The sequence below is a fragment of the Canis lupus genome, chromosome 12 (assembly GCF_011100685.1).
Source record: "Canis lupus familiaris isolate Mischka breed German Shepherd chromosome 12, alternate assembly UU_Cfam_GSD_1.0, whole genome shotgun sequence".
In the NCBI taxonomy this organism is placed as follows: domain Eukaryota; kingdom Metazoa; phylum Chordata; class Mammalia; order Carnivora; family Canidae; genus Canis; species Canis lupus.
Genome location: NC_049233.1, coordinates 51,744,692 through 51,772,428, shown reverse-complemented (window position 1 = coordinate 51,772,428; position 27,737 = coordinate 51,744,692). Strand labels below are relative to the sequence as shown.

Sequence of the window (27,737 nt, the reverse complement as noted above, 5' to 3'; positions counted from 1 at the left end):
CATGGACAAACTCCTCTAGAGCCCTTTGAAGGGTTCACAATACCTCTGAAAATGCCAGCACTGGAAGTTCTGCCCTGAAGAGGGCATCGAGGCCCAGTTCCTGGTGACCAGTGAAGCAGCAAAAACTACTGATAGGCGAAGCAAAATAGACCGTGGAAAGAAAGGTCTGGAGTTTGTCCCACAACCACTGAACCACTCCCCTCGCCCCCAACTGACTCTGTGCCTTCAGGGAGCTGGTTCCAGCCCACTCTCAAATCAAGGGAGAAGATGCAGGCTACAAATCTGAGAACAAAGATTTAAACTGGCCTAGACTTTAGAATCTGAAAGTGAGGGGTTTGATCAGGGTTTTTGTTTGTTTTCAAAGGAACACAAAAGAAGGAGGTACCAGACTATGATCAAAGAATAGACCAAACTCAAGGTAAAGTTATATGATCAATCAATAAATTAGAAAATAAAATCAGGTTATTCCATGCTTTTGCTCAAAACTCTACGGCTTTCTATTACTTTTAGAAAAAGTCAATTTCCTGGTCTGGCAGTGCTGGGTCATCTGGACCCTGGCAATTTGTACATTTAGCCTAAACTCTGTTTTCTAGCCAGACTGGCATTCTGGCTTCCAGTTCCTACCACCTTCTTTTTCATCTCAGTGGGCTTTTGTCATACTTTTCCACTAACTGCATTGTCCTCCTCTGAAGCTTTTTAAGACCTACTCCACTAGGATTTAAAAGGATCTTTTCAACTGCTTTATGTGACATCTTTCACCCCTGCTTGCACCACCACCGATCTTCCCATTCCCCAAATACATCCTCATTTCCTAACATAGTACCCAACACGAAGTACACATGCAATGAATAGGCAATAAATAAAAGACTTCTATACTTACCACCGTGAACAAAAAATGACCAGAAACTTCATGTCTCCTATAACTTTTTAATAGAATCTACTTTTCAAACCTCTTTCTTGGAAGAGATTGGCATTTCTGATAAAATATTTTATTTTCTGATGGAGCTAAATGACATTATGACCAAATAAGAAGTTAACAACTCACCCATCCAGCTGACTCTCAGCTGACCATGACCTTTTACCTTATTTGTTTTTCCTTATCTTTCACCTAACTATTATTATCTAACTATTCCCTTGTCCCCAAAAGAACATCTTTTTGGAGAAGAAATTTTGAAACAGACCTGCATGATGCTCTCATTTTGCAGCAGGCTGGAAATAAACATTGAAATGTACAAATAATAATTTGTCAAAAAATATTTTTGAATTATTGGAAGTATTTCACAAATGTTTGCTTGCCTCATGGGGACCCATTCAAGTAAAGCTAGTGCCATGACTGAATTGAAGTTTTAAAAAGACCCAACAAATTTGATGTTACGATGATTTGTGTCTCTCCAATTTTCTTTTTTTTTTTTTTTTTTTTTTTTTTGATGCTGTGATCAATTAGTGAAGTTTTGCTGCTACTCAGCAAACGGAGCTCATTTTCAGAGTCCTTGTTTATTAAAGTTTTGTAGCTTTCTTAAGGATGTTTGTTCTGTTGAATTTGGGATCAGTCCAAACTCAGGATTTGAATTATGGTTTTGGTCAGGAGGTAAACAAACTTCAGAGTGAGAGTCTACAGAAGTGGTTTGATATTGGGGGGGGGGGGGGTCTCCATGGGGAGCCAGGGCTTTACAAACGGTTTCTTGTCAGTGCTTTATGTCTGAAGAATTCCTGGATCTTTGAAGAATCACATGACTAATTATAGTTGACCACTGTTTTATATTTGAGAAATCTCATGATTGTTTTTGAAGAATCCCATGGCGGGGATTATATTGTGAGTGAAAAATGACCAACTCTTTAGAAAGGCTGGGATGGTTGTGTAATTAATTCAGAAATGTTTTAGCTGTGGGAAGTTATTTTGTGTTTTGCCTGCAGGGCTTTTGTTTGTGTATGTGTTTATGTCTGTTTTTGCAATTATCTTTAGCTAATTGTATAATTGCTTCAGCAGTTTTTTGTATATTTGCCTGTCTCTGAAAGTAGTTATTTAGAGCCCTTTATTTTGATGGTCAATGAGATTCTTTGGGCAGTCTTATACTTAGAAGTTAGATCCTCACCTAACGAATTGCATAGAGAACTAGAATAAGGAATTCTAAGGGTTTTTAGACTTTCCTTTTTTCATATACACTTTAACAATGATTAGCTAACCATTCTCTTCTATGGAAAAATGTCCCTACTAAAGAACATTTTGATTTGGCCTCTTCAGCCTTTTCTTCTTGTCGCATTCTTGAAATGAAGCATTTATATATGCCACTGGTTTCTCTATGTAGCTAAAATGTATTGTTGTTTGACATTTATTTTGTTCTGTTTCATTCTCATTTGTATGTCCACTTACTGAAATGAGTTTTGCAACTCTCTTTTCTCAAATAGAGTATAAACTCCTTAATGTCAGAGACTTTATTCATCATTTACCTCTGACACATAGTAGATACTCAGTAAATATTTATCATATAATTTAGGTCTACCTTTTTCACATTGTATCCAATGTTCAGCGCAAAGCTTACAATACGGAGAATAACTCGTTTTTGAATGAAAGATCTAAAATGAATTCTTGTAATCTACATAAATCTCATCTAGTGCCTACATAAATTTGTCTACCTACATAAATGTCTTTGCTGATACATTAACATGAACTGGAAACAATTTTCTACATCACCTTTCTTCACTTTCTTTTCTGACTACAGTCAACCACTCATCAACAAACTATCTGGAGTCCTAATGTTTACTCTAGTTTTAATATCAGCTTCTGGTCCCTTTAGTTTGTAGAATTCTTGAATTATCCTCTTTCCTTTTTGGACTTGGCTCTAGCTCAGCTCTTGGTTCTGTTTACCTGTCTGGCTTTGCTGCCTTAGGTGTTTTCTCTCCAAACCATAATCTAAGCCTTGAATCTGTGGGAATCCACAGCCTAACATACTGATACTATTTCCAGAAATTAGGTACTAGGGAATAAAAAAAGTAGACTTGGTTGTCAACTGATGACACAAAATCCCAAAAAATTTTCCATGTAATGACAGGACATAAATCCTACACTTTTTAATGAAAATGACCTTCTATAAAAATTCATAGCTTTAAAATTTCAAAAAGTTTTAGTACCTTACAAAAAATAAGTCTTAATTTACCTTCAAGATAAACTAATTTTCTTACTCCACAATTACCCAGAAACAAAATAAATAAGTCTTTATTTATAAAAATATGATGCAAATATTTTTTAGAATAAGGACAAAAACAACTTTTATTTTAAAGTATGATATTCAAAATAACTAAAATGTGTGTTTATCAATTGATAAGCCTTAGAACGTGCATTGTCCTATGTATCATTGTCCTATTTGTTACTTTATTGAAAATCCAGGAATTTTTCTTAATGTTTCAAGTCTTTATTTAAATCCTAGTTGGTTAATGTCCAGTATAAGATAGATGAAGGTAAGGGACTTTGGGCCTATGATTTCAAGGACAAATTGTACTATATAGTAATATAAAAAAAGTTTTTTCATTAAGGACAGACTTGCAACCCTGAAAAACAAATTGTCCTTAGTAAAACATTTATTTTATAAATTTGTCTATGGAGTTGACAGTCTTTAAAATTATTTTGTTTATAAGAAAAAATATAAATATATATTTGCGATTATTTCTTTGCCTCACATTGTAGCCACAGTACTTGTTGCATCTCTCATCCTCTCATTTTTTCTTAGAATATTTCTGCTACTCCATCAAAACTGCTCTTGTCAAAGTCAACAGTGACCTCTGTGCCTCTAAACCTGATACTAATTTGTCATTACACAAATTATTTGACTTCTCAACAGCATTGGCACAGTTTATCATTCCCTAGTCCCTGATAAACTTTCTTCTCTTAACTTGAGGATATCATTCTCTTTTCTGATTTTATTCCTATATCCCTTGTCTCTCCTCAGTCACCTATTTCTTTCAAATCTCTGCTGTTCTAAAATTCCAGAGCTCCTTTTGGTCCTCTTTTTCATCTACTTTCTTGTCCCTCTTATCCCTTGATGGTCTTGTCCAGCATTATGAAATTTAGTGTCCAGATATGTCTCTCCAGACCTCTTTTCCAAGCTTCAACTTCATTTCTCCATCCAACTTTCTGGGCTCTTACCCTATTGTAAAATAGATATTTCACATTTTTCATGTCCCAAACTAAACTCCATTCAACTTCACTGTCTCCAGCTTTTCCCACCTCTATTGATGATAATCATGCTTCCTGGTTGCTCTTTCTCACTCTCACTCTGGCTCACCATGGATTCTTTCTCTCATAACTCACATGTAATTTGTCCTAGCCTTGGAAATAGTCATTCACTGCTGCTATTCTGGCCCCGGGTTTTGTAATTTCTGGCTCAGATTACTGCAATGTCTTCCTAGCTCCTCCGGATGCCTCTACCCTTCTTCTGCTAGAGTGTAATCTCAAAAACAATCAGAGTTATTCATGAAAAATGTATGCCAGGTTATGCCAACCCTCTTCACAAAATTCAACTATTTCACTCAGAATAGAAATCTAAGTTCTTAAAATAGCTTATGAACCCCATATAGGTGTTTTCCATTACATCATTGAATTTATTTCCTTGTGCACTCCCTCTTGTTTGTCGTTAGAGTTAATTTCAACTCCTTTTTATTTTCCAGACACATCAGGCATGCTCTCACTTTAGGGTGTTTGCATTGCCTGAACAGTAGTTTTCCTTTATCTGAGGTTTCAGTTACCTGGGGTCAACTGCGGTTCAGGCAGATGGTCCTCCTCTGACTTATTGTCAGAAGATCAATAGTAGCCTAACGCTATGAAACAATGCCTATGTCATTCACCTCATTTCATCTCATTACAGGCATTTTATCACCTTACAGCATCACAAGAAGAAGGATGAGTAGAATATAGTAAGATATTTTGAGAAAGATATAACTTTTATTACAGAATATTGTTATAACTTCTATTTTATTAGTAGTTATTGTTGTTAATCTCTTACTGTGACTAGTTTATAAGTTAAACTTTATCATAGGCATGTATAGGAAAAAACAGTATACATGAGGCTCAGTACTATCGTGGCTTCAGTCATTCACTGAGTTCTTGGAACATGTCCTTTATGGATAAGGGGGACTGCTGTATCTATGTTTTACAGTGCTCTGTCTCCAAGTATTCACTATGTTAACTCCCTCAGCTCTTTCAAATCCTCTTCAAAAACTACTTTCTCAAATAGAGCCTGACGATCTTCTTTAACATGTATCTTTTTCAAATGCTCCTTAGTGCCTTACTTGGCTCCATTCCCTCCACCTTCTTCCCCATATCACTTAATACCTTCTGAAAAGCTAAAAAATTATGTATGTTTATTGTCTGCCTCCTAGCATCAGAATATGAACTCCACAGGAAGTTGTTATCTTCATTGATTGTGTTGCTGTTACATTTCAAGAGCTAGCAAACGTTCTCACAACAAGTAAGTACTTCATAAATATTTTTTACATGACTGCATGAATGATGTATTCAAACACTTTTTCACAAGAGCCATATCCCCAGCAGGCAGCCAAAACTTTATCTTTGAGTGGGAGGAGAAACTGTTAAAAAAATGGAAACATACTGATCTTTGATGTCCTATGTGTAGTGGTATTTGAGACTGAATCCCTTAGATCTTTGTGGAGGACAGTGATATATTGGCTTTCTCTTATTTATTGTATTGACTGATTGAAGCGAAGTAACACCTCAGGGTAATGGCTGGAGTTTCCTCAGGAAAAAGCAGATACTTGTATGAAGAGGTATATCTTGAGAGACATAAGTAATAAGGCTCTGGCCCTACTTACTGGTTCTGACAGAGATAAGAACTTAGATGGTAACTAGATTCTGAGTAGAAGCATGCTGAAAATTGCTTCCATTTTCAGGTAAACAAGTCACTTCCAAGAGCAGGTTCATGAGCTTAAAGTATAGTCATAAAATGAGAGCAGGTAGGGAACTGATCTGATCAGAGGTAGGCATGCTAGGAGCTGGACATAGAAGCACCTATTAGTGGAGCCCTATAAAGGGCTTGCACTTTCAGAATAGAAAAGTAGCACTTTTAGTGCTTAATTATAAATGTATTTATAGTGTCATTAAATTTTTAAAATCTTTCAGCTTTCAGGTAGGTTTTGTTAACTCTTGTGTAGCCTAGATTTTTTTTCACTATGTAAATAGGAGAAAATAATTTTTTGCCTACATATAAGCCAAAGAAATATAGGGGAGGGCAACTACAGCCTGAGTAAATCCAAATTAAGATGGTGGAGATATCACACTGTAAAAAAGGATAAGCAGAACGTAAGTCTACAACCAGATAGGAGGCTGTGAATGCAAATATGAGCCAGGACAGGTTAGTGGAACATGTTAACACTACCTTGGGATTTCCAGGAAGATTTTTGGAGAAGACTGATGATCCATTAAGCTTTTTATAGAACAATGATAAGGAAGTTCAGGTTTTTATGCTTAGGCAATGAAAAGAAATATGGATGACGAGCTGATTTTTTGAGAAATTAGTATTATATTTAGAATGAAAAACCTTAAATATATGTGTAGGCAGAGTATAAGCATCAAGTTAGAATGACAAAATTGATGACCTGAGAGAAAATGTCATTGTACGATGGGTAAAAAATAAACAAACAAACGAAACTTAATCAAAGAAAATAATAGAAACAAAGCAAATCTACTTTTGAAACTGTTCAAAGAAAAACAAAAGCTACTATAAGTATGAATGTTAGAATGTAGAGAGATGAGATTTAAGGTAAATCCGAGCCTGGTAACCTCCATTCTCTCAAAAAAGGAGGTAACATTAGCAGAATAAAGAAAGGGAGACAAGATAATTCGTGGAAAATTAGATGAGCTGCTAAAATAAAAAAATAAAAAGAAAAAATATAATCGGATTGAGGAAGAAAAAAATATAATCAGATTGAGGATTTAAACTTGAAAAAAAAAAAAACTTCTCAAGATACTGTAGTGAGGAATAACTTCCTTATCTAATATCTCCAAATGCTTTGCCATCTATCTATGTATAAAGATATATGTAAAACCACAGGTAATAACAATAGTGTATATAAGCAGTTACGGAGACTAATATTCTATTATACCAACAATTTTATAATGTGGCAAATGCTTACAAATATTTTTACACAAAAATATATAAAATTTGGCAAGATATAACTACTCTCCCAGATTTTTTATAACTTGTTCCCTTTATTATAAAACTGTATAAATGAGTCAGAGGCACCTTAATGTTGATACCAATACCTTTGTAAAGACAATGGAAGAAATCAAAGTAAATATGCTACAAGCACTCCTTACTTAGGGTTCTGCATAATCCCTGGACGAGGGGAGGTAAGAATGATTCACAGTTTACTGGTGGTGGATGTTGAAGTGAATATTTCTGGATCCCTGTGAGCCATTCTGTCTTTTTTATTGGACTTGCTTACATAAGATATTGTTTCAAAGGCTGTCTTAAGGAAGGATGATAACCATGCTACAAAAATAGAGCAATACAAATTCATAGAAAGTCTGAATATATTTGGCATCTATTAAGACATTAATGATGCATTAATGCAACTTTTTAATTTAAAAATATACATGTTGGGCAGCCCAGGTGGCTTAGCGGTTTAGTGCCACCTTCATCCCAGGGAGTGATCCTGGAGACCCAGGATCGAGTCCCACATTGGGTTCCCTGTATGGAGGCTGCTTCTCCTTCTGCCTGTGTCTCTGCCTCTCTCTCTGTGTGTCTCTAATAAATAAATTTAAAAAAATATTTTAAATAAATAAATAATATACATGTTAATTTTACATTAAATTTTTTATCAGCCATTTCTATATGGATTTAAGTCACTTCTAAACTTCCTTTTTTTCTTCCAAAATTAGTGATTAAGCTCATATGTTTGGACTGACAACTAACTTAATTATCCCTCAAATGACTTCAGGTAGATTTAGCTGAGTAGACTCAGGAACAGAACTTAAACAATTATTTTGAACTCTAGGTAGTCATATCCATACAAAGTACTTGCTTTTCCCATTTAATGGTAAATAATTTCTTGCTGGGATCCCTGGGTGGCGCAGCGGTTTGGCGCCTGCCTTTGGCCCAGGGCGCGATCCTGGAGACCCGGGATCGAATCCCACATCGGGCTCCCGGTGCATGGAGCCTGCTTCTCCCTCTGCCTATGTCTCTGCCTCTCTCTCTCTCTCTGTGACTATCATAAATTAAAAAAAAAAAAAAAAAAAAAAAAAATTTCTTGCTAAAATTTTATAATAATTGAATTTAACATGTAAACATATAAATTATTTGGATATGACATTTGTAAAATGATTTTAAAAGTCAACAAGCATCAAGTGAGTAGTCCACAAATGTTAGCTCATTATTTTTAATTCATTATTAGGATTTTTGAAATTCAGACTTGGTACAATTCATTTATTATTTTCAAATTCACATGAATTTCTTCTCTCATTGAGTTTATCATTTTTATGAAGGACTACTTCTAATTTTCACTTTCACTGAATCAATTTCATTTAAATATCAATAAAGATTGCATTGTAATATTTTAACATTTATATGAATAAATAAATTTTATAATCATATGCACTCATTTAAAGGACCACAGGAAATGTTTTTCCATCGTGCCTTCTGCATTATGCTTAATGTAATGTGTGCCCTGCAGAAAGACTTCTTGGGAGCCTGTAGGTCACTGATCTGAGAAACAAATGAGACAGAGGTTGAAAGCAATAAAAATGATGTGCATTATTTATTATTTATTTTATATTTATTTTTAATATTTGCAAATATGCACTGATGGGAGAATCTCTGAGTTTATTTGCAAAAATTAAATGAGAATAATATCAAACACAGATGCTATATAGCTACGATAAATAGAATAATAGTTTTTTATAATTCCCTCAAATGGAAAGAGATCAACAGATACTAAGAAGCAATTAGAAATACTCTCAAATTCTTAGAAGTCAAAAAAACAATTCATAATAAGTTCTTCTACATTTTCTTCCTTCAAAGTAAGAGGATACTTTATATGTACTTTATGTAAGGTAGAACACATTTGCATATATGTTGTCTATTTTATTTTTGTTTTTCTCAATGCTCTATGTGAGAGCTTGCTCTTTGTTGTAATCATGTTATTTTTATGGAGCTTCAGGTTGTGTTAAGGAGTTTACCAGACTTTAATGCATATCAGAAATGGTATGAGAACTAAGAATTAGGATCTTGAAACTGCATTTAAAAGATGTTCCACGTTAGGCATAATTTTTTATATATTCTGGTTTTGGGAGAGATCAAGACTACTGTTAAACTGGGAATACAATTAATTAGAAGGCATCAGTGAGTGACTTCTAACAGTTGAGCTGTTTTGATATGATCCACCTCCTGTGATCAGCCTTCCCATAGTCCTCATGCTCTTTTTTTTTTTTTAAGGATTTTATTTATTTATGCATGAGAGATACAGAGAGAGGCAGAGACATAGGCAGAGGGAGAAGCAGGTTCCTCACATGGAGCCCGATATGGGACTTGATCCTGGGCCCTGCGATCACGACCTGAGCCAAAGGCAGATGCTCAACTGCTGAGCCACCCAGGCGTCCCCCTCACGCTCCTTTTTGCTTCTCCTAAGCCTGTTTTCCAACACTATAATTCTGATCAACGTGTGTCCAGGTCTCTCCCTGTTAGCATCTTTTTTTTTTTTTTTTTATGATAGTCACACACAGAGAGAGAGAGAGAGAGGCAGAGACATAGACGGAGGGAGAAGCAGGGTCCATGCACCGGGAGCCTGACGTAGGATTCAATCCCGGGTCTCCAGGATCCGCCCTGGGCCAAAGGCAGGCACTAAACCGCTGTGCCACCCAGGGATCCCTCCCTGTTACCATCTTTGAGGAATCAAAAACCCTTGTTCAGTTAGAATGCTTTTGGCTATAAGAAATAGAATGCCCAGCTAAAAGTGGCCTAAACAATGAGAATGTTTCATTAAACTCATACTGCAATAAGCTAGAAGGTAGACAGTTCCAGAGGTGGGCAGTGGCTCTCAGCCTTATGGTGTGTCCTGACCTTTCCTTCAATGGCTGCTGTCTGAGAGTGCCCACCTAGTAGGGGACAACCCGTCATGAGGAGCTACCTCGATGGCTCCAGCTACCAACATGCTGTTACCCATGGTGGAGAGGATTCGAGTGGATATAGCTAGACCACTGGCATTTCACAAACTACCCATTTAGTCCTTTAGTTAATTTGAATAAAACTTTTTCACTTTAACCCTAGATTTATTTTTTTTAATTTGTATTTATTTAAATAATCTCTAGACCTCATGTGGGGCTCAAACTCATTACCTTGCGATCAAGAGCTGCCCACTCCCCTGATTGAGACAGCCTGGCACCCCCTTACCCTTAACTTCTTAAGAGCAAAGGAGAATAGGATTGTCAAACCCTGGTGACCATATTTCTTGAGCAAAAGTTCCCCTTAATACCTAAGTATATATAGAACAGAAAGATAGCTATCACGTTAACTAAAACTGGATGGCATAGATCAAAGGGCTGCCAATGGTGGACAATACTAAATGTCAGTGGTATTTACTCCTAAATTTGCATTGGCTGATGAAAAGCCACATGCATGGTGAATTGAAATACTGTCCCCATATGATAAGATTGTCACAGAAATTTCAACATTATGCAAAGCTAAGTTTTCTCAGGGTCATCATGCCAGGTTATCATTTCTCTACCTGTGCTTGAGGGATTATTTTAATAAGTAAAGTCTCCCTAGCCTATCGACACAGTAATTCAAGACCATATCCATTCTCTGGATGTTTCTGAGAGGCCAGATAATCATGGGAGTTTGTTTGTTTATTTTTACAAAGTTTTCATTAGTTGTAAGCCATCATTCAGTGAAACAATTCTGCATTATTAGTGATTGCTCTAAACATTTCTCTCCAAGGCAATTTGACAAAAAATTGGGAAAGCTTCTTTAGAGTAGATTTCTTGGCTGTAGACCAGACTTCAAACATCCTTTTGGCTGTAAGAGCTCCTCAGCACTTACTGTGGATAACTCATTCTAATAATGACTGTACCTGATGTAATCAGGTCAATTGGAAAATTGGAAATAACTCACGGAGTTTAGAACTGTGGAAAAATATGATTTTGAGTGCCCTAATTAATGAGGAGTACAAATTAGGTTGGATCCTGTAAAGGGAGGAGTGCTGATTGGTTTTATTTATGTATTTGTTTATCTATGTATGTATTCATGTGTTTACTTTTATGTGCTTTGAGCAGAAAAACCTTCACTGTGTTCATCGGGGAGTAAAGATGCTGCATATCTCAAAACTGCAACTGAACTGGCTTTTAATATTGAAATGGATTTATTGGCTCAAGTGACTGAAGAACCCAAGGTTATTTGACTTCAGCTGACTTGATCCAGGGCTTAACTGATGTCACAAGGAACTCGTTTCTCTCTCTCCCTCTCTTCCACTTACTCCATTTGAGTATTCTTTTTAGGTCTCAAGCAGTCACAAAATGAGCTGTGTAGCTCTTGTTGCTATTGTTCTTTTAGGTTGAAATTTAATGAACAGAGAGTGAAGTTCTCCTTTCTAGAACCTCCAGAAAAAGTCTCATTTAATTTCATTGGTTAAAGAAGCACATAAGTAATCTGCCTACCCCTATCAAATCAGTATATGAAATGCTTTGATCGTTTATGCCCGAGTAACCAAGGATAAGGTCAACTCCCTTGGGAACACATGAGATAAGAATGGGGATAGACTTGACCCTAGAAGAGAAACCTACTAAAGAACAAAAAAGAGAAGACTGAATGGTATTTGACACAAACAGAAGTTATTTGTAGCTTCCATATTTTTATTGTTTCTCTCATACATACAAATGTACATGCACACACATTCTTATGTACGTATCTGTAGAAACACACACACACACACACGTCCCATAAATATGCCAAAACTGTTCACATCTCTAAAAAGCATTTGCTGACTCCTTAACCAAGACAAAAGTCTTACTCCATTCCTGTGTACAACTCCAAATGCCAGAGATTTCAACATCATGCCACGTAGTGTCTGCAGGCATCCCATCCCATCCAACATACATGGTAGAAAGATAATAATTAAATATGATAAAATCAACTCCATATGAAATAGGGGAGCATAGGAAATGACACAGTAGTCATCAGGGCACAGCACATATTTTGTCATGCTGGACAGATAGTAAATGATTTAGGCTTTTCTGGCCACATAAAGTCTCTATTGCTTATTCTCCTTAGTTTTACTTTACATTTGAAAAATATAAATGCCACCATAAGCTGTGGGCAGTACACCTACAGACTTATGTGGATACAATTATTAGGCTCATCTCTTTATCCCAAGGTTGCAAAAGTTTCATTGTATTTAAGTACCTCTGATTGGGTCCTCTTTCTATCCCTATTCAAATCACTTTGGCCATAGGAATGGGATGTTCTTCCTTATTAGGTCTAAGTAACTTTCCTGGAAAAAGGGAAAGAACATCGTCCTTACCACATATGGACTGAAGGTGGAAAGGGAAAGTTATGCCTAAATGGAAAAATGGAGTATTGTTATCAGAATAACAATAAGAATAATAACAAACATTTATATATTGCTTGTTATGGGTCAGGCACTTGTAAAAGCTCTTCATAAGCTTTGACATATTTAATTCTCACACTAAATTTAAGAAATATTACTATTACTTTAATCATTTTACAGCTGAGAAAACTGAAGGTAAAGAGGTTAAGTAAATGGCCTAAGGCCTCACAGCTGGATAATGCCAGAGTTATAATGAACCCAGGGTGGCTGGTCGTAAAGTCTATCCTTTTATCTAGGGTACTTGCCCATCCAGAAATCCAGAAATCACAATATACCTAAAAGGACTTTAAAACACAAGACTTGATGAAATTACAAAATGATATATTGAGGATGATTAACCCTATATTTTATTTTAAAAGGGATACAATCCACATTAATATCAAATTTAATAAGAATAGGCCCAGTTCCAATATAAGTCTGTAGTTACCACATTAACACAATATAACAAAAGGAATATTTCTATATGATCGCAATTTGTTTATTCATTATTAAGTTGTTGACAGAATTTGGATTGTTTCCAAACACCATCTGTGTTTCTGATCTCTTGGATAAACACCTAAGAGTAGAAAGGCTGGATCATATAGTAGATGGATATTTAACTTTTTAAGGAAACTGCCAAACTGTTTTTCAAGGTGGTTGTACCACTTTTACATTCTTACTAGTATTGAATGAGAGTTCCAGTTCTTTCACATCCTCATCCAAAGTTAGTATGGTCAGTCTTTCTTATTTTATTCCTAATGGTATATCATTATGGTTTTAATTTAATTTACTTAATGAAATGATTAATTATATCGAGTATCTTTTTATGTTTATTGATCATTCATGTATCTTCTTGATAAACTTTCTGTTCCAATATTTGTATGTTTATTGTTGTTTCCTTAAAAATTATTTTGAGTCAGTTATATATTCTAGATACAAGACTTTTTATTACATCCATACTTTGCAAATATTTTCCCCAATTCTATAGCATATCTTTTCATTCTATTTGTGTTTTAAAGAGAAGTATTTAATTTTGATGAAGTCGACTTAATTATTTTATTTTATGGATTGTTATTTTGGTGCTATATCAAAAAAACTTAGCCTGACTCAGGATCAAAAAATGTTTCTTCTATATTCCACTAGTTTTATGTTTTATATTAAGGTAAGTTATCCCATTTTGGTGTTGTGCATGGCATGAGATTGTATATTTAAGTTCATACTTTTGCACTGGACATCTAAATATTTCAGCAGCATTTGTTGAAAAGACATGTATGCAGCTCTGTTTCTGGATTCTTTATTCTTTTTCATTTATCTATTTCTCTACCCTCAAATTAATACAACACTCTCTTGACTCCTGCAGTTTTATAATAAGCCTTGAAGTTAGGCGATGTTAATCTACTAGCTTTGTTCTCTTTCAAAATTAGTTTGCTTATTCTAGGACTTTTATTTATCCATATGAATTTTAGAATCAGATAGTCAATTTTCATAAAAAATGTGTGTTGGAATTTTGATTGAAATTATCTTAAGTCTATAGATCATTTGGAAACAATTTACAACTTAATAATCCTGAGGTTTCTGACTAAGGAAAAACTTTTTTCAGTATTTCATACTCTTTGAAGCTACTGAAAATTTCAGTTCTTTAACCTTGTTTAATTCATATATTTATCTTCATTTTTTGCTGATTTCTTTCCTTATTTTTGTTTGCAGATTTCTTTAGATTTATAATTAGACTTTGTGTCATCTGCAAATTAAGACAGATTTAATTCTTCCTTTCCACTATTGATGTCCTTTATTTTATTTTATTTTTTGCCAAATTATGTCAATTAAAGCCGCCAGTATAATGTTGAATAGAAGTGGTAAAAGGAGACACCCTTAGTTTTTTCCTGATTTTAGAAGGAAATCATTCAGTGATTTACCAGTAAGTATAATGTAAGTAAGTTTTTTGTAGATGGCTTACATCAGGTCAAGACACTCTCTTTGATTCCTAGTTTATTGAGACTTTTTGAACAGTAATACATATTGGAATTGGAAATGGAGATTTTTTTACAGTAAAATTTATAGAACATAAACTATGTATTTTTCTATAATGCCAGTGGGATCAACTTGGTTGAGAGTCTTGCTAAATCTTCTATATTAGATACTCTAATTCTATCAATAATTAAAAGTTATTTTCAATTATTAAGAGATGGAAGTATGAAATCTCTAACAACAATGTGGATTTATTAGTTTCTCCTTGCAGTTTGGCCTGTCTTTGCTTTATGTATTCTAGAGCTCTGATACAAGGAATGGAATACTTCCAATTGTTATATTTTCTTGAGGAATTGTTGCCTTTATCATTATGAAAAGAGCATCTTTATTCCTAGTAACTTTCTCTGCCCTAAAAGTAACATATTTCCTGACTAACATTAACATAGCCATTCTAGGGCAGCCCAGGTGGCTCACCGGTTTACTGCCACCTTCAGCCCAGGGCCTGATCCTGGAGACCAGGGATCAAGTCCCATGTCTGGCTCCCTGCATGGAGCCTGCTTCTCCCTCTGCCTGTGTCTCTGCCTCTCTCTCTGTGTCTCTCATGAATAAATAAATAAAATCTTAAAAAAAAAAAACAATAGCCATTCTAGCTTTCTTTTAATAAGACTAACATGGTGTAAGCTTTATATAGTCTTCCTACTTTCTTTGTATTTTCATATTTGAAATGTACTTCTTGTGGTTAACACATTGCCTTGTCTTGCTTTTTTATAGACAAATTTTGTTTTTTAATTGGGATATTTAGACTATTTATATTTAATGTTATTGTTGAATATTTAAGTTTATATTAATCCTTTTTCTATAAATTTATTTGTCTTATCTGATTCTTATTCCCTTTTTTTCTCAGACTTCTTTTTAAATTAATTGAGTTTTGATGAATCAATTTTGTTCACTTTTTTGGCTTATTATCTGAGTTATTTTATTATTTTATTGGTTGCAATGGGATTTATGACATACATATTTAACTTAATACAGTTATCTTCAAAGGATTATACCACCTGACCTATACTATAAGAACCTTAAGATAATATGCTTCCATTTCTTCTCCAAAAGGGTTTCTAAACCTTTTGCTTTTACACATTATAAATTCTACACTAATTTTTTTTATTGTTTAGCTATTGATTATTTTTAAAAGAGACATAAACAGTAAGCTAAAACCTCACAGATATTTACCCACATAGTTAAAATCCTCAATTCTTGATATTCCTTTGTATAGATCCATATTTCTCTCTGCTATAATTGTCTTTTTGCCTTAAGGACTACCATAAGCTTTTTTTTTTAATAGTATGAATCTATAGGTGATGAATTCTTCCAGTTGTTTTATGTCTGAACAAGTCTTTATTTTATCTTCATTATTGAAAGATATTTTTAATGGGTATAAAGTTCTTGGGAAATAGAATTTTTTCTTCTGGTATTTTAAATGTAGTTTTACTTGTTGTCTTAATTATATAATTTTCTGTAAGAAATTTGTCAACTCCATTTCCCTATATGTAGTATGACCCTTTCCCTCTGGCTACTTCTAAGATTTTTCTCCTTATGACTCTGTTAAGCGATTCAATTGTGATATGACTCTGTGACATTTAATTTTATTTATTTGTATTTTTAGTGGCTGCATCTTAGATATTTTATTTAAACACTTTCTAAGCTTTGGGCGAAAAAATTTCTAAGCATCTTTTAAATGTTTCAAAATTTCTAAAGAAATCTGATAATAATCATTATTTTTAACTTCTCAGAATTCACAACTTATGGCAATCTAAAACTATGAGTCAACATGGAGTTGGTAATGGAGATTTTTTATACAGTAAAATGTGTAGAATGTAAACTGTATTTTTATAGCAGTATAATTAACATTCAGTGTCATACTAGTTTCAGGTGTATGGTATAATAATTCACCAATATTTTAAAATATTTACTATTGAAGTATAGTTGACATACAATGTTATATTAGTTTCAGGTGTGCAATATAGCAATTTGACAATCTCATACATTACTCAGTGCTTACCGTGCTAAGTGTGGTCACCATCTGTCCCCATAGAACATTATTATGATATTATTTACTATACTTCCTATGCTATGCTTTTCATTTCCATGACTTATTTATTTTACAACTAGAAATTTAATTCCCTTCACCTATTTCACCATTCTTCCACTCTGGCAGCCATTAGTTCTCTGTATTTGTAAGTCTGTTTCTGTTTTTGTTTGTTTTGTTTTTCTGGTTCCACATAGGTTCTCTGTCTGATTTATTTCATTTAGCATAATACCCTCTAGGTCCACCCATGTTGTCACAAACGTCAAGATCTCATTTTTTATGGTTGTGTAATATTCCATTGTGTATATATACTGTATTTTCTTTATCCATTCATCTATCAATGGACACTTGGATTGATTCAATATATTGGCTATTATAAATAATGCTGCAATATACTTTGGGGTGCAGATATCTTTTTGAAATAATACTTTTGTTTTCTTTGGGTGATTACCCAGTAGTGGAAATACTGGATCATATGTATTTCTAATTTTAACTTTTTGAGAAACCTTCATGGTTTTTTCCATAGTAATTGCACTAATTTATATTCCTATCAACAGTACATGAGGGTTCCCTTTTCTCCACATCCTTGCCAACACTGATTTCTTTCTTTTTGTTATTAACCATTCTAACATGTATAAGGTGATATTTTGTGGTTTTAATTGGCATTACCCTGATGATGAGTGATGTTGAGCATCTTTTTAGTGTCTTGGCCATCTGTATGTTTTCTTTATAAAAATTCCTATTAGGGACGTCTGTCCGTTTTTAATTAGATTATTTGTTTTCTTGGTGTTGAGCTGTACAAGTTCTGTATATATTTTGGGTATTAACCCCTTATCAGATATATCATTTTCAAATATCTTCTCCCACTAAGTTGGTTACCTTTTTGCTTTGTTAATGGTTTCCTTTGTTGGGCAAAAGCTTTTTATTTTAGTTTAGGTTCAATACTTTATTTTTGCTTTTGTTTTCTCTTGCCTAAGGAGACATATTCATAAATACGTTGCTAAGGCCATTGTCTGAGAGATTACTGATTGTGTTCTCTTCTAGAATTCCTGTGGTTTCAGATTTCACATTTATATTTTTAATCCATTTTGAGTTTATTTTTGTGTATTGGGTAGAAAGTGATCCAGTTTCATTATTTTGTGTGCACCTTTGCAGTTTTCCCAATACTATTATTAAAAAGACTGTATTTTTCCCTATTGTACATGCTTGCCTCCTTTGTTATAACTGTAAATGTGGGCTTATTTCTGGGTTCTCTCTTCTGTTCCACTGATATATATGTCTATTTTTGTTCAAGTACCATACCATACCATACCATACCATACCATACCATACTATACCATATTTTTCTTTAGGCTCTGTGTTAGCTGAATACCTTAGACATGTTTGTTTATAGTTTTCATTAAATATGAATATTTTCATGTCATTATTTCTTTATATATTATCTTCTATTCCTTTATTTCTTGTCCTTCAGTTATCACAGTTACACATATACTAGATTGTTTACAGTTGTGTCATAATTTACTGATGATCTGCTCTTTTTTTTAAGATTTATTTATTCATTATTTATGATAGACAGAGAGAGAGAGAGAGGCAGAGACACAGGAGGAGGGAGAAGCAGGCTCCATGCAGGGAGCCCAATGCAGGACTCGATCCCGGGAACCCAGGATCGCGCCCTGGGCCAAAGGCAGGCACCAAACCACTGAACCACCCAGGGATCCCCTCATCTGCTCTTTTTAAAATCAATTCCTTTCCCTCTGTATTTTATTTTTAGTTTCTATTGTTTTGTCTTCAATTCTTTTCTTCTATAATATCTAGTTAGCTGTTAACCCTGTCTAGTATATTTTTATCTGATATGTTATAGTTTTATCTTTGAGTATTCAATTTGGAGATTTTATTACCCAATTGTCTACTTAAATTGGAATACACAGAACAGTTAAAATGTCATTTTAATGCCCTTTATCTACTACTTCCAATAGGAGCGTAAGTTCTGCATTAGTGTTGATTAATTGGTTAATTTTCCCATTATCATATACATTTCCTCCTTCTCTACATGTCTGTCAAATTTTGATTGTATGACAGACATTGTAAATTTTAACTGTTTAATGCTGGATACCTTTGTATTCAGTAAGAATCCAGTTTGATCCTTTGCTTTTAAGATTTGATCTTGCTTTTAAGATTTGCTGTGAAAGACCAGAGGTATTCTCAGTTATGGGTTAATTATTCTCCACTACTAAGGCAAGACGGTTCTGTTTTTGTACCCAATGCCCTGTGAATCTGAACTTTTGCCATGTGGTTGATGAGAACAGGCACATTTTCTAGTTCTGTGTGAATTCTAGGCACTGTTTCTTCTCATCATTTTTTTGTTCCTTCCCTGGCCCCAGGTCACATAAGTTCTGATCAGTACTTAAATACTCTAAGAAAATCCTTTGAAGACCTTAAGAGTTGTCTTGCTGTATAGCTTCTTTCCTACCTGGTATTTTATTCTATGAACTCTTAGCCACCTTAGTCTCCCTAGACTCTGAATTCTAACTCCTCACTCAGAGAATCCACTGGGTTTTGCCTGAATTCCCCTTTCCTATGCCAGAGACTAAAAGCCTCTTAATACCATATGCTAAGTCAATCATAAGGCTATCATATTTGTTCCCCATCTGTCAGAAATCACTAGCCTTTGTTGCCTTATGTTTGGTGATTCCTATAGTGGTGTCCCTGTTTTTTATTGTCGTTGTCATTGTTTCAAATGGGAAATTCATATTACTCTAAATGGCCCTCATTTGTTGTTGTTGTTGTTTTATAATAATTCAAATGTAACAGTTGAATGTCTAGGGATTTGCTTTATCACACATAAAGATACACTATAAAGTTACAACAGATAAAATTTCTTGGTTGGTCTGGTCTGGTGCTTCCTATAACACTGGTTGCTGAGTAGAATGGGTCTCCCTTAATAAAATGTTCCTATTCCTTCAGACCCACACTTGGCTGTACAGCATATACAAATTTCTTTAAATACTAACTGTGACATTGTTTCATAAATGAGAGGAATAGTTAAGTTGTATATCACAATGAGGTTTTTCAGAGTTCAAAAAGAAAACACTTAAATAGAATAAGAATTATCTTTGCAGGCTTAAATTCATTACTAAGCTTAATGATCCTGCAGCACACCTTGCTTCTTCAATTGCTCCTTGCAGATTGTACTCCCCTGCAAGAAACCTCAGTATAACAAAGAAGTAATTGCTTGATTTCCTCTGTACTGCATTAGCATATTCCTAAGGTTTGATTCCTCTGGATAGCACATAGGAAACTTTACCAGGACAATCTATGCCTATTGATATCCAAACTTCTAAGAGTGAAGGATGAGAAGGAGGTTTTATAGTTTTAGGTCTCTTGGGTGAGTCCACTTACTTAGGTCTATCTTTCACTGTGTCTTAACCAATATTACTTAGTTTGCTTGTTTTTTCAGTAATTCTAAATGCATTACAATTGTATAACCATAAACTTATCACCCAAAGCACATTATTTGTGAGAGTGAAACAGCACTTGTAAACCATTATTTGCCTTGGGGAAAAGAAACATAAGATTGCCTTATTTAGAATTTTGTTTACCAAAATTCCATAAACTCTTTAATTATATCAATACAAAATAGTATCTGTATTCCTGTTTCTAATTATAAGCACTGCATCGGTGTGCTTATAATTAGGTGGCGTTCCTGTGGCTCCTCTTTTATTCCTGAAAACCTATACCTCCCTTCAAATGCAGGAAAAGAGCTAAGCAAAATCCTATATATAGTCATGATATACTGCAACCATTGGAAGAGGGACATGTGTTACATATTAAGAGATAGCAAGGAAATATCTTTCCTTACTATTTGTTGTTTAGGAGCATTAGTTATAAAGACTTTCTGTTCTGGGAAATGGAAGAGTTAAACCAAAATAGAATAACTTGGGACGCCTGGGTGGCTCAGCAGTTGAGCACCTGCCTTCGGCCCAGGGCGTGATCCTGGAGTCCTGGGATTGAGTCCCACATCCAGTTCCCTGCATGGAGCCTACTTCTCTCTCTGCCTATGTCTCTGCCTCTCTCTTTTTATGTCTATCATGAGTAAATAAATAAAATCTTTTTTTAAAAAAATAGAATAATTACATAAGATAGTTGCATCAAATATGGCACAAGAACAGATAATCGTAATATGATCCACACATTAAAAAAATGCTAACATTTACAGTCAAAAGGCATGAACAAATAAGGAACAGAAAAAATAAATCTAAAAGTCCTATGCACAGCTGAATAAATGTTCTCTGACTTTTGAAAATTAAAACAAAACAAATTATTTTTTCAGTCAAATTGGGGGTAGGGGAACATTCACTTTCATAGATTGATGATAAGAGTATTAATTAATCAACTTAATCTTTCCAAAAAGCAAATTGCCATAATCTGTTAGGGGCATTAAAAACTACCCAGAGTTTAACTCTAGAAATTAACGTGAAGGATTGAGATAATTTTTCTTTTTTCTACTTTTCTATATTTTCCCAATGCTATGTCTTTATACTCCAAAGGGAACAGTAAATATTACATTGAAACCCTACAGCAAATATCACCATCTAGTTTAGCTGATACCCTTCAGAAAAATTAAGAAATAGATCTAATAAAGTGAATTTTCCTTTCTGTTATTGCCATTATACCATATGTTAATAGGAAGATATACCTCGACATACAAATGCAGGTAATTATAGACACATACTCAAAGTAAAACCTTATCTATTTAGAACTGTTGGGAACTGAGTCAGCTCTTCCAGACAGGTGAGATTTAGCTGAGCTTCTGATTGATGAAGAACAACTTTATGCTTTTGAATTGTTGTTTATAAAATTACCCTCCTACATACATATTTTGAAGAATAAGAAAGTAGAAAAATGATGTTTGGACAAAACTGATGACAATGCTCAGACACTAATAGTTAAAACTATTTATTCATAGAAGACATATTTTAAAATACATAGTATATGTCTTAGAAGTGGCAATAATAATAATAGCTACTATTTATTAAAATTTGTCATATGCTAGGAACTTTGTATATACTAAATCTATTTACAAAAAATGGTAAAGGCAGACATTAAAATGACCTTTTATTAAATAAAAGGAAACTGAATCAAGGTAATTTTTAAGAAGATTGACCTAAATTATGTAATCATTAAATGATTAAACCAAAATTTTAGAACAGGTCTCTTTTTTTCTGAAGACAAGGTTTTGTTTTGTTTTGTTTTGTTTTTTTCCCAGTTATTTTCTGTAGGTTCCTAGAGTCTTCAGTGTCAATAAGAGACTTCTTGGTGGTTCTCAGAGACCCAGTCCCAGGACACTCCAATCCCACCCAAACTTCCCCATGCACACTTCAATAGGAGTAGCTCCATTTTATCTGCCTTACCATGGAGTTCTTGGCAACAGTAAGGTTGAAAACAATCAAAGGAATCAATAAAAAACAACGCATTAGACCAAACTGCTCCTCTTTATTCTTCTCCCTCTCTCCCTCCCTCCCCCACCATCCCACTCTCTTCCTTCCCTGCTGCTCCTCCTCTTCACGATTTTTATCCCCCACATAAGGATCCCTGAAGTCAAACAAATAATTACATACACATATAAACATGTAATCAGTAAACATTTATTATGTAGGGGGAATGGGGAAAATACTTATTACTGAATCTATTTGTTTCTAAAACCTGGAATTCAGTTAAATTGTCTATCTCAATAGTAGCTTTGCAACAGCTTTTCTATAAGAAGTTATTTATCTGGTCTAGGAGCAATGGTCGAAAATTGTAGCTTTATTAAATGTCATTGAGGTCAATGCAAGATTTGTGTGCTGATGGCAAATACGTGTCCCCAATGTCTTGCCAAAATGACAGTTCTGAGTGCAATTAGAGAAGTATATGGGAACTGCAACTGGATTTAGGGCTCTAATTCATATATTAAAATAGATGTACTTAAATCGTCTGTGACATAGAACCCAGATTCTCAGCCCTGGGGGTTCAGAATTATCTGTGACACTTTGAAAAACAAATAAGGATGATATTCCTTTATACTCACTGAATCAGTATCTTCATGAATTACCTTTGTATCTCTAATTTTTATTTATTTCTTTTAAGATGTATTTATTTATTTTAGAGAGAGAGTGCAGGAGCTGGGAAAGGGACAGAGGGAGAGAGAGGGGAAGAAGCTTTACTGCTGAGCCAGGGAGCTCTACCATAGGGGTTTGATCTCATGACCCTTAGATCATGACCTGAGCTGAAACCAAGTGTCTGACACTTGACCAACTAAGCCAGCCAGGTGCCACTGTATTTCTAATTTTTGAAAACTCTAAGGTATTAAGATACATAAGCTCGAGAGCAATTTAAATAGAAGATCATTGAAAGTGGCATACATTGTATAAGTGAGTGTAGATGTGCATCCATACATACATGTAATCAATGTTTACATTCAAGTTCTACAGTTAGTATATTAATTCCTAGGTCTCCCAGTTAGGGACGCTCTACCTTTCACTTTGCTTTTACTTTGTTCTTAATAGCTTAGATTTAATTTTGACCCAAGCCAAAATTTAAAATTGACAAGGTCAGTGATAATTATAATGAGACAGATCCTCACTGAGATGTTAATGTGTTGAATTGAACTCCCTTTAATATTAATGGGAGCTCAATAGGGAGATGACAGTGATAAGTATGTAATAAGAGTTTTCTTCCTAAAATAAAAACCAGTTTTAAATGTGAAACCCTTCTATTTGTTTGCAACATAAAAGGAAAGTCTACTTATCATTTCAATCATTATTTTGAATAATTAACTAAAATTTTGCAAAGGTAAACAATTACTTTGTATGTTTAACACTTCCTTTACTCTATCCCCTTACAAGTAACATGAAGGCACAAAGTGCTTCAGATAAAAACTAAAGAGGTGTTGGACGACTACATATATCTTCATGAACCAGCATAATGGGAATCTAGAAGGAGGGCAGAAGTTCTATTAATTTAATAATTAAATTTACTCTGGTGCAAAATGAAAACCTATTTTCTAAAACCTAAAAATTAGGACTCTATTTTTAGTAATTTAATTTACCATGAAGGTTGCAGATAATTTTTAGATATCCAGTTACTAATTATTCACAGAATATGTGGATCTAGGCTTTTCATCTTCTATCATATAATATTTCATTACATCACCACATGATTGATAACATAAATTCCATTTGTGTAACGTAATTCAGGAAATGGGTTTCTTTTTTGTTGCAACATTTAGTTCCTATGAAAGTTCTGTAAAGTCGGTAGACGAATATCATTAACCCAATTTTGTAGATTAAGAAATTGACTACACTTAGGATAAAGGCCAAAGCTTCCAGTTTAGAAGAGCTAATGTCAAGGTCAAAACAAAAGTTTTCTGATTCCAAGTCCATAAAATTAAAGGCAAAGATTACAAGAAGAAATAAATTAAGTGCCGTTTTTTTATCAATTAGAAAAAGTTTTAAAGGGATATGATTGAATCGTAACATAAATGAATTGTGGAATTATCTTTGAATTTTATTGACCTAAGTGCTTTTTTCTGTTTTCCTAAATAAACTTAGTTGGCTAGCAGCAAGCTGACTAATAATATGAAAGTTTACACAAGTAATCTAACTTCATAAGGATATATTTATCAACTTGTTCTTAGCCTCTTCTTATGGCTAGTATTCCTACACAAAATATTGAGAATTCAGCACAGTGTCTACTATAGAGAAAGCACTCAAAAGTTTGAAATATAATTTAATTATAGAAATATTATTAGTTATTTGAGTTATACATAGCCTATCATTAACTATATCTATGGGTGTAAATCATCTACCAATCTCCTAAAGGAAAATTTATCACATTTAGTTGACATGCTAATATAGTACACAATAGTAGAGTTTAGTATTATGTGTCATATGTGAGTAAGTAGGATATAAGTATATATTTGACAATATTTGAACACAAGCAAGTTCAAGGAAGTCACTTTGATTCTACTCCAAAATTTATATTTAGTGGAAATGTGAAGACTTCTTCCTCTCTAATCTCACCCAATCTACCCAAGTATGATTCTCCCTTTCCCATGATGTTTGTCATACCCCCTTAGAAGTTTCAATAACTTGTTAATGAAGTATTAAAACTAATTTCCCTTATCCTTTAATAATTTTAGTCAATAGCAAAATGGCTTGCCTACAATGCCCCATCATAAATAAGTAAACAGTAAACAAATGAATAATACCTTCTAAAATTAAAATTAATGTGTTTTATAAAAATTCTACACTTAGAAAATAACACATGCTGATGATTAGTATTTGGTTGAGCTAGGAGTTGGGATAGTAAATGAGAAAGGGGTCATTTTGAGGCTGAACTCTACATAAGAAGAGAGAAAAAGGTAAGGCTAAATAGATAATGCTTAAGATTATTTATATAAAGTGCATCCTACTTGAACATAGGCTTTGATGTAGTTTTGTAAAAAAATGTAGCATGCATTTGTTTATAACATAAAGAATTTTAATATACTGCTAAAACTGGAATATATAATCTTGAAAGCCATGATTTAGATTTTCTATGGAATATATTCAATTATAAAGTTCATTATGGGGGATCCCTGGGTGGCTCAGTGGTTTAGTGCCTGCCTTCGGCCCAGGGCATGATCCTGGAGTCCCGGGATGGAGTCCCAAGCTAGGCTCCCTGCATGGAGCCTGCTTCTCCCTCTACCTGTGTCTCTGCCTCTCACTCTCTCTGTGTCTGTCATGAATAAATAAATAAAATCTTTTTTAAAAAATTTAAAGTTCATTATGCCTTTGGGCATAAAATGGGAGACTAAAATATCCGTATAAGAAAGTACTCCCAGAGGGTAGGAATGACCACAAAGCCACTTATCACAAGAGAACATAAGTACAAGACTGAACAACACTTCTCAGTGTGCAGTTTAAGAAAACAGGGTTAGAATTGAGATATTTAGTATTAGCTGGAAGAAAATCACATTATTTCATTTACATATGTGCACTTCATACATAATACCAGCTTATAGGAATAAATCAGATGCTAAATAAAAGGAGAAAAATAAAAGAAAAATTGAAATTCACTCATCAGTTCTTTAGTTTTGGAAGCAGTTAACATCTTAGTTATTAGTTCCAATGAAGAAAGTATGTTCTGAATTATGGTAATTACATTCACGAAGGATTAAATTATTATGGTGAGCCAGTCCATTTCATAATTAACAGTCATTCATTTAAGATATAATTTCAAATATTTAAAATGTGTTAATGTAATAATTATATGATTGCCACTTTTTCAAAGAAACAGACTTATGATTGAAGCTAATGATGGATCTTAGCTACCAAAAATATTATCTTTTCTTCTGAAGAAATTGTGCAAATTAGTATTATAGGTAAATCGTCTGATTATTATTGATTCAGTGAAATTGTTTTTTTAAAAAAGTTGCCTCTAATGAAACAATGTATCATGTAACTGATATTTTGCCATTTTTTCTTCTTGTATAATTATTAAAAATAAACTGGCATAAGTGTTGTAAGTACAAACAAAATTACAGTAAGTCTTTTGTGTCCAAGACACAATTAATGCTCATGAATAGTGAATTCTTTCTCTTAGGATCCTGGCATACCTTTGATTATGCTTAACAAGTGCTAGTTCAGTTTGTACATAAGTCTGTTTATTCTTATTTTAATTACATTGTTTAATTATATAAAACAAAAAACAAAAAAATGGACATAAAAAGAGACATTTCTGACTCTGAAAATTATGTTAAATTACTTCAGAAAACTTTAAAAAGACAAGACACTACTTTAAAAATTCTGCTAAAATATACATGGATGATACATTCAAAAAAGAAGATGAGTTGTAATCTAGAAAGATCTGCTCTTCAGATTTGCTTCACAAGTCTCCCTTCACAGTAAAGAAAACAACACTGTAATTTGTTGAGATGAAATTATGAGTTTTATGGAAAAATAACAATCCAGAATCAAGAGTATCAGATCCACTTAAAAAGCCAGGAAAACTCTGGTAAACAAATTTTCATTTAGCAGCTTTTCAGCTTTCGTGAAAAGTTATGCTAAGTATCTAAGTCTATATTCACCCAAACTAATCAACATTACTTATATTCAACAAAGAACTAGTCTTAACCACTGGAAGAAAGGAATTCAGCTATAGTCTTAAAAAAAAAAACAAAAACACCAACTGAAACATGAGTTTACCAAGACCAATAAAAAGTTATTGGGAGGATAGTGATAAAGAATGTAACATGTGAACAAAGTTTCTTTCATGATTATGGTTAAGTGGGGGGAAAAAAAGTTATTTAGAATGGTCTAGTGTGTATGATCCAATGGGATATTGTCCACAGAGATAGGATGCTCAGGCACTAAACACTTAAGCAGCACATTGGAATCCGCAGCTACTGCCAAGTTAACCAATGCAATGCTGCCCAGCTTGCCTGCTCTCCTATCCTTTCAACACATCTAAAGTGTTGTTGGCTTTTTTCTGTTAGTGATCTTTGGTGCCATGCACATTAATTACAATCCATTGGCTGTAGTGCTACACAATAAAAAGTATGAGGATTTATCTTGAGAAAAAAATAGCTATCATTTATAATTTTATCACCTTCTTTCCTTTTTTCTCTTCCATCTTTTTTTAACCTAGTTACAGAAGTTTATAATCGTATACATAGCATATAATCATTTATCCAAATAATGGCTCACTGTTGAGAATGCGTGTGTGTTTTTTATTACCATTTGTTTTTCTCTCCTAATGCAGCCAGTGGCTATCTTACACCTTTATTATATTTCCTTTTATGTATTAAATGTGTTTGTTGCATGTGTATTAATGAGATTAAGCTAAATTTCTATAACAACAGCAACAACAAACAAAACTAGATGCCTCAAACCAGTAGAGGTTTATTTTTTTCTCTCATGTTGCAGTCCAAGTGGTTGTTCTAGATCTGAGTTCCCAGGTTTCAAATAGATAATTAGTGATCTGGGTTTTTTCCATCTTGTATCTGTGCCATCCTCTTCAGAGATTTCCTTTTAAACTTTAAGGGGGAGTAAGGGATTAGAGCTGATATGAAAGA

At 33.8% G+C, this 27,737-nt stretch overlaps 1 long non-coding RNA gene across 1 annotated transcript; it reads left to right on the top strand.

Moving 5' to 3' along the window:
* The first annotated feature begins 234 nt into the window (after positions 1 to 234).
* On the top strand, positions 235 to 13,400 carry LOC111098176. Its single transcript, XR_005367464.1, has 3 exons — positions 235 to 418; positions 5,374 to 5,462; positions 11,279 to 13,400. It is a non-coding gene; the product is annotated as an uncharacterized LOC111098176 (long non-coding RNA).
* Positions 13,401 to 27,737: the final 14,337 nt, after the last annotated feature.